The sequence below is a fragment of the Streptopelia decaocto genome (assembly GCF_964273445.1).
Source record: "Streptopelia decaocto genome assembly, contig: HAP1_SCAFFOLD_65, whole genome shotgun sequence".
NCBI lineage: Eukaryota > Metazoa > Chordata > Aves > Columbiformes > Columbidae > Streptopelia > Streptopelia decaocto.
The window spans coordinates 598483-611597 of NW_028115796.1; the positions used below are offsets into that span (position 1 = coordinate 598483).

Consider the following 13115-nt stretch of genomic DNA (forward strand, 5'->3'; position numbering starts at 1 on the left):
ACAAGGGTGTGCATGTCCTGCTGTCGTGTCCCATGGGTGGGTGTCTGTGTCAGCTGGGTGTGTGTCCCATGGGTGGCAGGTCCAGGACCAGCACACGTCCCCATGGATGGAGACACCCCGGCCTGGCTGCTCCTCTGCTGGCCCTGAGCCCCAGAACCATGTCCCAGCCCATCTCCACATCCCAGCCAATCTCCATGTCCCCAGCTCATCTCCATGTCCCAGCCCATCTCCTTGTCACAAACACATCTCCATGTCCCAGCCCATCCCCATGTCCCCAGCCCATCTCTCTGTCCCCAGCCCATCTCCATGTCCCAGCCCAGGGACAGGCAGCAGCTTTTGTTCACTTTGGGTCACTTTTGCTCACTTTAAGCGTGGCCATTTGAGGACCCAGGGGGTATTCGTGAGCTCCCCACTGCAGGTCCCCAGCTGAGCAGCATCATTGTCCCCTTGTCGCAGGACACCAGCACTGTCCCCATGTCCCAGGCATGCTGCCTCCACCCAACACAAGCCCTGGAGCTCCGTCTGGCCATGGCACCTCCACAGGGTTCCCAAAGCACTGCTGGCTGTCCCCCACCCTGCCTCTGCGGTCAGAGGGACCCCAGACGGGTCAGCTCCTCCTGTTCGCTATGGGGCCGGGTGTCTGTTTTGGGTGGGGGATGCTGCTGGGCGCATGAGGGGCTGGGACAGAGCTGGGGACAGAGCTGGGGACAAAGCTGTCCTTGCGGTGGGGACCGTGACGCTGGGCAAGGGGACAGTCACAGGGGAGCAGGAGGGACATGGAGCTGCTTGTCACAGTGGTGCCCACATCCCCCACCCCAGCAAGGACACTGCGCTGGTGGGGACAGGGACTTCTTATTGAGCAGCAGGAGCGGGGGCCATTGTCACGTGGGAGTGTGTGATTCCATGATCAAATCATCAGTAGGACACCTGCTGGGCTCTGTATGGGGTAGATGAGGAAGCAACAAGCCCTTGGAGTTGTAAGGACTTGCTGTGCTCTCATGTAACTCGGTGGAAGAGACAGAAGCCACAGTCAAGAGGACAAGGGTCTCAGTTCTGCTGAGGCATCAAACCCTATTAAGGCCATTGGCCATCCCCACCACAGCTACACTGTATGGGAATGCAGCGCACGATTGCCGAGGAGGTTAGTTAAATGTAAATATGCTCAAGGGACTTGCACCTGTCTGTAGAAAAAGCACATACATCACACTAACTGCTCTACTGCCCTGTGTGCTTTATGAGCAGAACTTCTGTGTTAGATAACACAGGCCTGTGAGAAACTCTGGGCACCTTATCACTGTGTCTGAGATTCCTGCTTTGTTGTGAGACAGAGCGGGAGGCTGCGCCTGCCTGAAGCCGTGAAATACAGGCGAGCTCAGCAGGCCCAGTGACCTTCCAGCAGGGCTGAGCTGACCAGCGCCTGCGTCCCCGCTGCTGTCACCTCTGCCTGGGAGCTCAGGTGCGGCTTCGGAGATCCCCCAGAAGAGAGGGAACTACAATAAAACTTGCTCCTTGCAATGCATTCATGGCCTCTGGCTCTTCTTGCGACATGCCTGCATATTTGTACACATACACTGCTTGCTTACAGCACAAAGCTGTCCTTCTCTGAGGATTTTTCAAGGCCTGTGAGTTTCCCACAATCCGTTTGGTTTCTCCCAAAGCCTTCCTAATGCTCATTTAATTCCCAAGATTTCCATGCTATAGACATGCTATAATTCAGTTCCACATCCTAGCACTTAAAAGCACATCCTCCTTCTTTGCTGCCTCAAAACCAAAACCTATTTCACTTCAGCATGAGACCCTCCGATATTTCATTTCTACTTCCTGCCTTTAACACACTCACTGCTACACTTACACTGCTCTCTCCCCGCATGCCCACGTGTCTCACAAACCCTTCCTCTTCCCCTGCAGTGACGGGACTTCACCCCAGGAGGTGAGTGCATCCTCCAGGCTCATGGATGCTTCCTGAGGTTCACCCAAGTGTAGGAAGTGAAGGAAGGAAAGTGCAAGGTCAGCTCATGTGGATGACTGAGTGCAGCCACCCCAGCAGTGGACAATCCCCATCTGCCAGGCTGAGGCCTGCACACAACATGGAAACACTTGTTATCACCCTTGGTTTGCACAGGAGGTGCCTTCCTTCCTGCCATCTTCCCAGGACAGTCCCCTTCCTCAACCTCCACCCACAGGCCTCAACTCTTTTCCATTGCTGGTTTCAGATGTGGTTTTGAGGCTCCACTGAAGCCATCAGCCATGCCCTTGTTTCTCACTGACATCCCCAAACATCTCTTCAGACCTACACATGGCCAAGCACTGCTGCTAAGGGTCTCTTGCTCTTCAGAGGCAGCCTTGAGTGTTTTGGATCTCTTATAAAACATTGTCTTTTTATGACCCTCTGTGTGGAAAAAGTAGTCACAGAAAAGCACTAAATATGTCTAAATCGATGCCGAGTGATGTCCCAGTAAGATCCAGGTGAGCGACCCTCATACCTGTGGCTTCCTGGCAAGAAGTCTGTCTGGAGAAGGGGACCCAGCCTCTGCCACTCTCTGGAGAGGAACATGAGCCGTGTCCACGCAACATGGGGACAGTTAGTGTGACTTTTGCAAGACCATCCTTCATCTGAACCACTTTGGATGTGTGATTCAGGATGAGATATCATGCCTTGTTGCCATTGCCCTGAGTCGCTACTACAAAAACATGGTGCTATTTTTTTTATTTTCTTTTTCATAGATCCAGCCACTTTTAGACAGATCACAGAAACACCTGAGGGATTATTGATGCATTATCACCCACAAGCTTTTCATCTCAGGAAATGGGATGCCAGAGGCCACGAGCAGGTTGTTTTGGGCACTGTCATGGGATTTGGGAAACTGAAGTGTCCTCTCTTCTCCCTCTCTCCTGGACACCTAAACAGGAATCACACTTCTCTGGAAAAAAGCTTAGGTGTTCCCAGGAACCTCAGGAGACGTGGTACAGTGATTCCTGGGTTTAAGAAGCTCATCAGATGTCTTGTCTCTTTTCCTTCAATTGTGACTTCAATGCCCGGCTCATTTGTTGATTCCGTACATGGATGCTGACATTTACTGATGAACCTGCTCTGAAAGAATTGACATGGTAGGCTGTTAGTTTGGGAGGGTATAGAGAGTAAAAGAGAAGAAATTTGCTTTGAGCACATGAAAAGGGAAGCCCAGGATGTGGTCAGAGTTTGTTGTTGTTGTCAGTTTTGTGTTTCTGTTGTCTTTAGTTCTGCCTTTTTTTTTTTAACCTTGATGATGTTATCCACAAAGGAATGTGGACAACCCATTTCAACTTGATTATCTACTTCGCTAGTGTGACCCTGTGACTATGTGAACATGGGGCTCTACTCTATCTTTAGTTAAAAAAAATATAAATGTACATGCAGTTACTTGTCTTTCTGACCTAAAACCTTCCCTGGTGAAAATGCAATGGGGCAGTCCTGGAGGTGCCCTCCTACCAGGAATGGGGAATGTTCCCATCCCTTAGAAAATCCTTCTCTCCCTCATGACCTGCATGGTGTTTTTGTTTGGGAAAACCCTCATTATTGTGCAGGTGGTGGCAAAACAGCATTTTCACATCCAAACAAAGCTCTCAAGGAGGCAAAGTCAGAAACAAAACTTCAAAGCTCCTTGAAGTGTTAATGGGCCCCACTGAGGCCTGTTACTGACAAAGGCTCCCCAGGGATTCGTTGGAGGCTGTGATGACAGGTGGGCCAAGGCCCTGTGCAGGTGGCTCTGATGCTGAGAAACTCCTTGGTCTGCTTTCTGAAGCAGAAACGAGACCCATGAGCTCCAGGCAATGGGAAGGGGGATCCTGTCCCTCACACGCGGCTCAGGGCTCTTGCTGGGACCGTGGGATATGTGTGTGCAAGGCCCAGGGAAGGACAACACTGGGACAACAACTTCCAGCTTCCCCGTGGGGCTGCAAGGAGGCAACGAGGCCCCAGTGCCATGAGGACAACACGTTTTCTCATCGGCCTCAGTGGCAGAGACAACTGCCCTGGCCAAGGGGACGAAGACCTGGGTTCTATTGATGCCTCCCAGCCTTGCCAGCGCCCTTTGCCATCTCCACCACAGGCTGCTCGACACCTACACCTTCCCCTCTTTCCCTGCAGGCTATAGACACCCATCTCGCTTCCCCACCTGCTCTCACCCCAGCATTTCTGCACCTTCACTGATGTGTCTGCACCCTCACTGGCGGTTCTTTGGAACACAAACCATGGGCTGATCCAGACTACTTCTGGGCAACCTCTTGCACCACAGCACTGCCCTTCCAGTGACATTTCTTACTCCTGATATTCAGTCTCTATCTTCCAAGTTGCTCTTCTTGCCTTTTTTCTCCCTCTCCTTGGTTTTCCCACTACCATGGAAAGCTCGACTATCTCAGAAACTGCCCTTCAAGCAGGGAACCCAACCTGTCAGGCTTCTTGTGGTCTTTCACCTCACCACACAGAAGTAACCTCACCGTGATCTTGTAAAACCCATGAGTGCCTTTCAGCTTCTCTGGTAGACATAACCATATACCAGCTGCTGTCCTGTCACGTGCTCAGGCAGAATGGACATGACAGCCCATCTCCAAGTCCTCTTCGTGGACAGGGCCTGTCCTAGTGCAGAGGTTCTTTCCCAGCCATGTCCCTGCTGCTGGTCTGTCACCTCCAGAGCCAGAACTGACCCCATGGTCCCCTCCACAGCCACAGGCTTTTTCCTGGATTATGAGTTTCTGAGACACAAATTACCTCATAACACCACGCCCATCATTCGCCCAGTAAGGAAGGGGTCTTAGGGTTAGAGTTAGAGGTTTGTCTTAAATTTTCGGATTAGATTTAGGATTAGTATTTAGGTTTACATTTAGGCCTAAGTTTTAGGATTTGGTTTAAGGTAATGGTTGGATTAGGGTTAGTGTTAGGGGTTCCGGAGTTGTATTAGGGGTAGAGTTAAGTTTTGGGGTTAAATGCTTCACGTGCTTCACCAGATGTAGAGGCGTTCCTGGGGCCATTATGAATATGTAACACCTTACTGTATTTAAGCACACCTCTTATTGTTAAAAGGTGTGAGTGTTGGGCGGAGCGAATCCCCCGCACACCCAGCGCTGTTTGGCTTATGCTCTAATGAACACGTGTTTAAGGAATACAGTTAAGGAATTGGATTAAACGTTGTTTGTCCATAGAAAAAGCCTAAGTTATTTATTTCAGTTCTTTATTTGGCAAAAATGATGTAATTCTGTGCAGCACAACCCGTCATCTTTATCTTTCCACCTCTTTCTGGCATTAATAATGACCAGATAAAACCGATCAGGACAGATACTGAGAAATGCACGTGGCCCATGGTCTGTCACGTTCGTTAGAGCTGCTGCTGGTTTGAGATTCCAGGAAGCGGAAACTTCTCTTCAGCGACTTTAAAATGGAACCTGTTCTCAGCAGCCAAGACTGTTCCTCTGTGACAGGGCAGAACACTCCGGGTTTGGAATCCACAGGCCCTTAGTGCTGCTGCAGCCAGCGAGTGAGGTGACGAGCGAGCGCGGACACCGTGTGACCGCGGGACGTGCGGATCGCACTTTGTGCTGCGGGTTCAGCGGCTGCGGAGCGGGGAGGGAGGAGTTTATTTGAGAGCCGAGGCTGATCTTCAGTTCAGTGGATTTTCCACTGCACTGAGCCACCATGACGGCACGGCTACCCAGAGACTTTTTTATTTTAATAATGGTTCAACTCAATCAGATTTCGTATAAAAACTTGGTGGGTCATGCGAATAATGGGACAGCTCTGGCGGGGTCCTGCCGGCAGCGCGGCTCGCCTCGCCCGTCCCGGTGACGCAATTTCCGGCAACAGCGCTGGGCCGAGCAGAGGCTCCTGAGCGGGTCCGGGGGGGCGAGCAGCGGGTCGGGATCGGGGCGGGAGAAGCTCCCGCGGCCGGGGCGCGCGCACAAAGGTCCGTGTGCGAACAGGCCCTTGGAGACCCCGGTCCCGGGAACCGCCGGAGCTGAGCCCACAGCTGCCGGCCTGTTGGTGCTTGTGCAGGTGGCAGCGCAGAGGCTGCCATGGGAAACCCGGGTGTCCCCAACACGTTCCTGTTGGAGCAGCACGTGGTCTGTGCAGCTTCGTGTGGGACAAGGGAGGTGACTGTGTCCGTGTTGACTCAGGTCGGTGCAGCTGCGCTTGGATTTAGAGCAGTAACCCTGGCTGGCTGAGCCTTGGGGGTTGTTTATTTCTGAGAATGACAGGGGTCTGTTCAGCAGGTCTTTAATTGCTGTGCACTTTTACCCTGACAAGAAGGATTCATTTTCAGTGTTATTCTTTCATCGTAGCTCTCTCCATTGTACGGGTAAGTTTTCCCGCTCTCAAAGCTTCCCTCTCCATTTGGCGGTTGAATTTCTCAGCGTCTCTGCTGCCGTTTGTTTTCCTTCTCCTGCAAAGTGGGGTGGAAAAGAGAAGGCAAAGGCTCCGCTGCTTCCAGGCGGGGACTTAGTTGCTTGTGAAATGCATGTCTAGTTCATCTCGAGGAAGACAGAGATGAATGGTGTTAGAAATCAATAAGCTGCATCCTGTTGGAGGGACAAAGTGTGTTGGATTTGACGCCGTTGGGCAGGGCGGGAGGAGCTGCCTTCTTGGGTCAGTGATGGGTGTTGGCATGTATTATCTGAGCTGGAGCTGATGTCTGTCATGACCTGAGCTCTAGAATTACTCTGAGACCCAGGAATCTCCAGTTCCTTTTGGAGCTTTTCCAAGCTGTGGAATCCCCTTTCTGTCACAGGTTGTGATGCAGCCCATGGAGAAGGGGGCACTGTTTGAGGTTCCTCAGTGTGTGCGTTAGGGAGGCGTCGTTCTTGGGCTCACACTGGGCGTTACGAGGAGACGCTTTCACGTGAGCTGAAGGCAGCTCTGGGTACCCAAAGCTGTTAACCAGTGTTAACAAACACTGCTGCTGAGATTTGGGGGTGACGGCACCAGCCGGTCGTGACGAGCGTGGATGTTGCTGAACCGCAGACACCGTCTCATCCAGGCTGCACAGCTAGAGCGTTTGAAGGGCGGTGTCCCAGCTTCCTTTGCTTGCAATGAGCACTCGTGTTGGGATTTGCTTTTTAAGGAGGGTGCTCCGCTTGAATCTTTTGCGTTGGGGTTTGTTCTGTTATTTCTGCAATGCCATGAAAGCTGAAGTGCAGGAGGTTGAGAGCTGTTGGAGCAGAGAGGAGCACGTCTTGTATTGCTTGGATTTTTGTGGGTTTCTGAAGGAGAAAAGACTTGGATCAGTTGGACCCCAAAAGGACATTTTGTACGGATACGCAGGCACGTCACAAGAAGAGCCAGAGGCCATGAATGTAATTGCAAAGAGCAAGTTTTATTGTAGTTCCCTCTCTTCTGGGGGTTCTCCGAAGCCGCACCTGAGCTCCCAGCAGAGGTGGCAGCAGCGGGGACGCAGGCGCTGGTCAGTGCAGCCCTGCTGGAAGGTCAGTGGGCCTGCTGAGCTCGCCTGTATTTCACGGCTTCAGGCAGGCGCAGCCTCCCACTCTGTCTCACAACAAAGCAGGAATCTCAGACACAGTGATAAAGTGCCCAGAGTTTCTCACAGGCTTGTGTTATCTAATACAGGGGTTCTACTCATCAAGCACACAGGGTCAGTAGAACAGTTAGTGTGATGTATGTGTTTTTTCTACAGACATGTGCAAGTCACTTGAACGTGTATACATTTAAGTAATCACTTCTCTGAATCTTCCGCTATATCCTCATACAGTGTTTTGTTCCAGATTTTCCCTGGTGATTTGAATGTGTTCTTCCTGTTCCTGAAAAACTAATTTATTTCCTTTCCTGCAGCCCTGCCTTCCAGGAGAAACAGCTACAACGCTCTCCCTGTGTGCTGCAGCCCTCCCGGCCCTTGTGCTGAGACCGAGCTCATCACTTGCACAGTACAGACTGTCCTGGTTAGCGCTGCCGAAGCTTCTGCAGTAACGAGCGTGGTTGGGAGATGCAGCGCACGAGCTGCTGTTGTGCTTGCAGGGAAAACTGGCTGCTCTCGGTGTGGGGAAAGCAGGAGGATTCGTTTTGTTCCTGCCTGAGCTGTGGTGGATGAGGATGTTCTGAATGCCGCGTAGGACAGGTGCGTGTGTCTGTAGATGGAGATGTTTTAAATCAGCCGTGTCACACGCTGCCTGTAAAAGTGTCTGTGCGATCCCTTTCTACAGGCAGGTGCAAGTCACTGGAGTGTATTTACATTTAACTAATCACCTTGCCAAATCTTTCGCTATCTCCCCGTATATTCCACCCCCTCGCTCAGGTGACTTGCTTCTGCTGGGGCCAACGAAGCCAGCGTTGTTCATTTGTGCTTGTGAGGTGTAGCACAGAGCAATTTACGGGGGCACACAATAAACACATACAGAAAAAGGAAAAAACATATTTCTGCAATAATCAGGTGTCCCATTCATCTTGCCAAGGAATTACACGAATTATTCAGACAGGCATTATCAGTAGATGGTTTCAATTGCCGCATTAATTCCAAAGACGTGAGATGTTGTCACCTTCCAGTAATACATACGCTGCTGCTCCAGCTCCGTCAGCTGGTGTCACTCTGGGTTTAACAACCTGCTGTGGGCTCATTGCCTACACAGACTGGAAAGTCGTGGCCTGCACTTTTTCAGATTGGACTTCAGTCGGATGGTGAGTCTGTGACACCAATAACATTGTTCCAGAGCTGTCTCCTCTAGATAAAACACAGGTGTTCACTGAAGATACCTGACATACAAGAACTCGAGAATCTGATATTAGCAAAGGATGTAACATAAGAGGAGGTCAGGGTACAAAACCATACAGCATTCTCTGGAGTTGTATGAATTTTTACATCTAGATCAATAGGCTGCAGTCCCACTTCGCAATCCATTGGTGTGAATAATTTCATTTCCCCTGTAGTTGGTGCTGACACTGTATCCACAGCAGTGTATACATATTGCCAGGCCCTAGATGGGGGTACGTGGCCAATATAATCAACCTGACAGGTATTCAAGGCCCACTGACCCCGTTTTACCTTTCCCCATGCTCTTAAATGCAGCTGTGTACAAGCAGCACAATGATGTGAGCATGTTCTACAAGTATATAACAGCAAAGGGGTTTGATTGTGACCAGTGTCCCATGCGTGTGCAGCATAAGCTGATCCACGTCCACAAGCTATATGCACATTTAGAGCTTAAGCATGCAGCTCAGCAGAGGTCACATTCTCTGCTTTCTTACTGGTTTGGGACTCAAATGAATCAACTTTATTGTGCTCTGCTATTAACCCTTCACAAGAGGACTCTTCCTCCACAGAAGGTGTAGGGATGAAAATTCTCCAATGCCCTAAAAATCCTAAAAAGGCATGTAATTGTTTTATTGGAGCTGGTACAGAAAACTGCTGCACTGTGTGCTGTTCTTTATCTGGTGTTTCTCTAAGCTGCCTATGCCAAACTATTTCTAAAAGTAGTACAGTAGCACAAGGGCCCTGCGTTTTCTTCAGAGTAATTGCCCAGCCTTAGTCCTGCAAAAGCACCTTCAAAAATTCAGCGGCTGCACTGGTGGCCTTGGGAACAGCAGATGGCTTCTGGAGGTGGTGACATCTCCTGTGAGTCCAGGAGTGCTGAGCCCATTGTACAGGGAACAACCTCCCTTCCCTGAGCAGGGCAGAGGACCCAGGGGTCCAGGCTGCCTGTTCACGCTCCTCTCCTGCCCCAACACCAAAATATGTTCCTTGGGGGATGGTTCTCACCAGAGCCCCGCGAAGAATTTGTTTCCCGTGGTGCCTTCAAAACACAGGGTACCCCAAGGGCTGGCACTGTCTGCCCTTCACCTCACAGAATCCCAGAATGTCAGGGATCAGAAGGGACCTCAAAACCTCATCCAGTGCAGTTCCCCCCATGGAGCAGGAACACCCAGATGAGGTTACACAGGAAGGTGTCCAGGTGGGTTTGAATGTCTGCAGAGGAGGAGACTCCACAATCCCCGTGGGCAGCCTGGGCCAGGCTCTGCCACCCTCACTGAGAAGAAGTTTCTTCTCATATTTAAGTGGGACTTCTTGTGTTCCAGTTCGAACCCACTGCCCCTCGTCCTGTCACTGGTTGTCACCGAGAAGAGCTTGGCTCCATCCTCCTGACACTCACCCTTTAGATATCTGTAAACATGAATGAGTCCCCCCTCCATCTCCTCCAGCTCCAGAGCCCCAGCTCCCTCAGCCTTTCCTCACCCGGGAGATGCTCCACTCCCTTCAGCATCTTTGTTGCCCTGCGCTGGACTCTCTCCAGCAGTTCCCTGTCCTGCTGGAACTGAGGGGCCACAACTGGACACAATATTCCAGGTGTGGTCTCCCCAGGGCAGAGCAGAGGGGCAGGAGAACTTCTCTGACCTACTGACCACCCCCTTCTAACCCACCCCAGGTACCATTGGCTTCCTGGCCACAAGGGCCCAGTGCTGGCTCATGGTCACCCTGCTGTCCCCAGGACCCCCAGGCCCCTTTCCCCTACACGGCTCTCTAATAGGTCATTCTCCAACTTACACTGGAACCTGGGGTTGTTCCTGCCCAGATTCAAGACTCTACACTTGTCCTTGTTCTATTTAATTAAATTTCTTCCCGCCCAACTCTCCAGCCTGTCCAGGTCTCTGGATGGCAGCACAGCTTCCAGTGTCACCCACTCCTCCCAGCCTGGTGTCACCAGCAAACTTGCGGACAGTCACTCTATTCCCTAGTCCAAATCATTGATGAATGTATTGAATAATACAGGCCCCAGTACTGACCCCTGAGGCACTGCACTAGATCCAGGCCTCAACTGGACTCTGCCCCATTGACCACGACTCTCTGGCTTCTTCCCTTCAGCCAGTTCACAGTCCGCCTCACTGCCCGATCGTCCAGACCACTCTCCTCAGTTTAGCTGTGAGGATGCTCTGGGACACTGTGTCAAATGCTTTACTCAAGTCAAGACAGACCACATCCACTGCTTTATCATCATCTCTCCACCTCCTTAAGTCCTCATAAAAGTCAATGAGGTTGGTCAAGCATGACTTCCCCTTGGTGAAGCCATGTTGACTGCCCCTAATGATCCCTAATCTCCTTGATATGCCTTGAGATGGCATCAAAGATAAGTTGTTCCATCGTCTTCCCAGGGATGGAGGTGAGGCTGACCGGTCTAGAGTTACCTGGGTCCTCCTTCTTGCCCTTTTTGAAGACTGGAGTGACATTTGCTTTCCTCCAGTCCTCAGGCACCTAAGACTTGGCAAAGATGATGGACAGTGACCCAACAGTGACCTCAGCCACCTCCCTCAGCACCCGCAGGTGCATCGCATCCAGACCCATGGATTTATGGATGTCCAGATTGTTTAACTGGTCCATAACCCAGTCCTCATGAACCAGCCTCCTCCAGCCTCATGGGGGAACACTCCACTTTCCCCTAATCTGCCCATATCTGGGGGCACATGGCAGGTGGGAAGGAGGTGTCCTTTACAGTGACACCCCGGGTGTCTGGGCTCCCTCAGCCACTTGGCTCATGGCCATGGTGTGGCCAGAGAGGACCCAGGCGTCCGAGTGCTGGCACAGCAGTGGGAACATGGACAGGGACACACACATCCACACGCAAGCGTAGCTTTGCTGAAGGGATTTACTGATTATGAGAGGGAAATGGCCCAGGGCTCCCAGGGGATCAGATGGGGTCATCCAGGGATGATCATCTCCTCATGCCGCTGCACGGGGGACAGGACACGGCTGTCACCATCAGTTTCAGTTCTGAAATCAGAGCGCAAAATGAGACCTCCAGTGTCAGCTGGGACATGAGGGGAGGCTTGTCCCCACCGTCTCTCTCTGCAGAGACCCAGGGAAGGAGACAAGAGTTGGAGCCCTCAATCAACCCAGGACAAGACTTGGTTCTCCTGAGATCCATGTGGCACACAGAGCTCTTTGGCCAGTGTGTCATTAGCCCCGGATGCCCCTCCATCTCCCAGAACCCTGCCCAGCCTTCAGGGTGATCCTCGGGGTCTGTATGGCCCTAGAGCCACTGCCTGGCCTGCACGGTGATCGTCTGGGTCCGTAGAACCCCACTGGGTGCAACAAAAGTCATGGGGGCAGCTCTGTCCAGTGTGGCCTGGGACACAGGTCATGGACAGTCCCCTCTGTTTTCTTTTCCTAGATCCACGTTCTGCCCACCCAGACAGCTCAGGGATGCCCCGGGGTCCAGGACCCTTGGTGGGGCTGGAGATGCCCTGATGCTGCTCACCTCGAGTTCAAGAGGTCGCAACAGCGTATCCTGCAATTCCAAGTCAACATCTGGAAGATCTGGAACCTGGCGTTTCTGCTGCAAAACATCATCCACCCTGACAGACAGAGGGAGCTGGGGAGAAAGGTTGGGTGAGGGACACACTTGGGTGCACTGCGAGGCAGGAGAAAGCGATTGGGTCCTTGGGGAAGGTGACTCCAGGGAAAAATGGGGTACGTGAGCTTGTGTGGTGGGGCACAGAAAGCAGTGGAGGTTCTGGGGAAGGGACTGTGTCCTGGGGTATCCTGGGGTGCACTGGGGTGTAGTGGGTTGTGATGGGATGGATGGGAATGCAATGGGAGCCCTGGGCAATGAGGCATCCCTGGGAAAACACTGGGGAGCAGGGATGTTCTGGGGGTCTGCAGGGGGTGCATGGGAGTGTACTGGGACACACTGGCATGTCCTGGGTCACACGGGGATGCCCTGGAGTTTCGTGGCCATGGGAGGGAGGGTGTGGGCCCAGCAGAACGTGTGACACCTACCGCAGCCCTCTTCACTCGCCCGAGTTTGAGTCCCCCCTGTAGAGAGACCATGAGACCTCACTGGTCACTGGGATGTCCCAGTCCCAGCAAGGGAGGGGAGGACCAAATTGTCCTCCAGTTCCTCAGACTGGCTGTTCTCCAAGTCCACCCCACTACTTACATGCAGGAGAGAACCTCCACTTGCTTCCAGCAATGTTCCTGGTAATGGCTATGAAAGAAGAGAAAGGGGTTGGTCTGGGTTGGAGACAAATGGGGCTGTGGGTGGGACAGAGGTGACACCAGCCCACCCAGGCCCATGGATTCTCCCTCATCTGAGCCTGAAAATGCCTTCTGTTCCCCCCAGTCTCATTCCTCCAAGTTTCACCTGGG

The 13115-nt window shown here is 52.2% G+C and overlaps 1 long non-coding RNA gene across 4 annotated transcripts; it reads left to right on the top strand.

Annotated features, from left to right (window-relative positions):
* The first annotated feature begins 5791 nt into the window (after positions 1-5791).
* Positions 5792-12909, top strand: LOC309452582. Of its 4 annotated transcripts, none has more exons than XR_014186580.1 (3): positions 5792-5865; positions 7817-8099; positions 12139-12909. It is a non-coding gene; the product is annotated as an uncharacterized lncRNA (long non-coding RNA). The 4 variants fall into 4 exon arrangements; XR_014186581.1 differs by having other exon boundaries at positions 5844-5936; XR_014186582.1 differs by lacking the exon at positions 5792-5865 and adding an exon at positions 6016-6147.
* Positions 12910-13115: the final 206 nt, after the last annotated feature.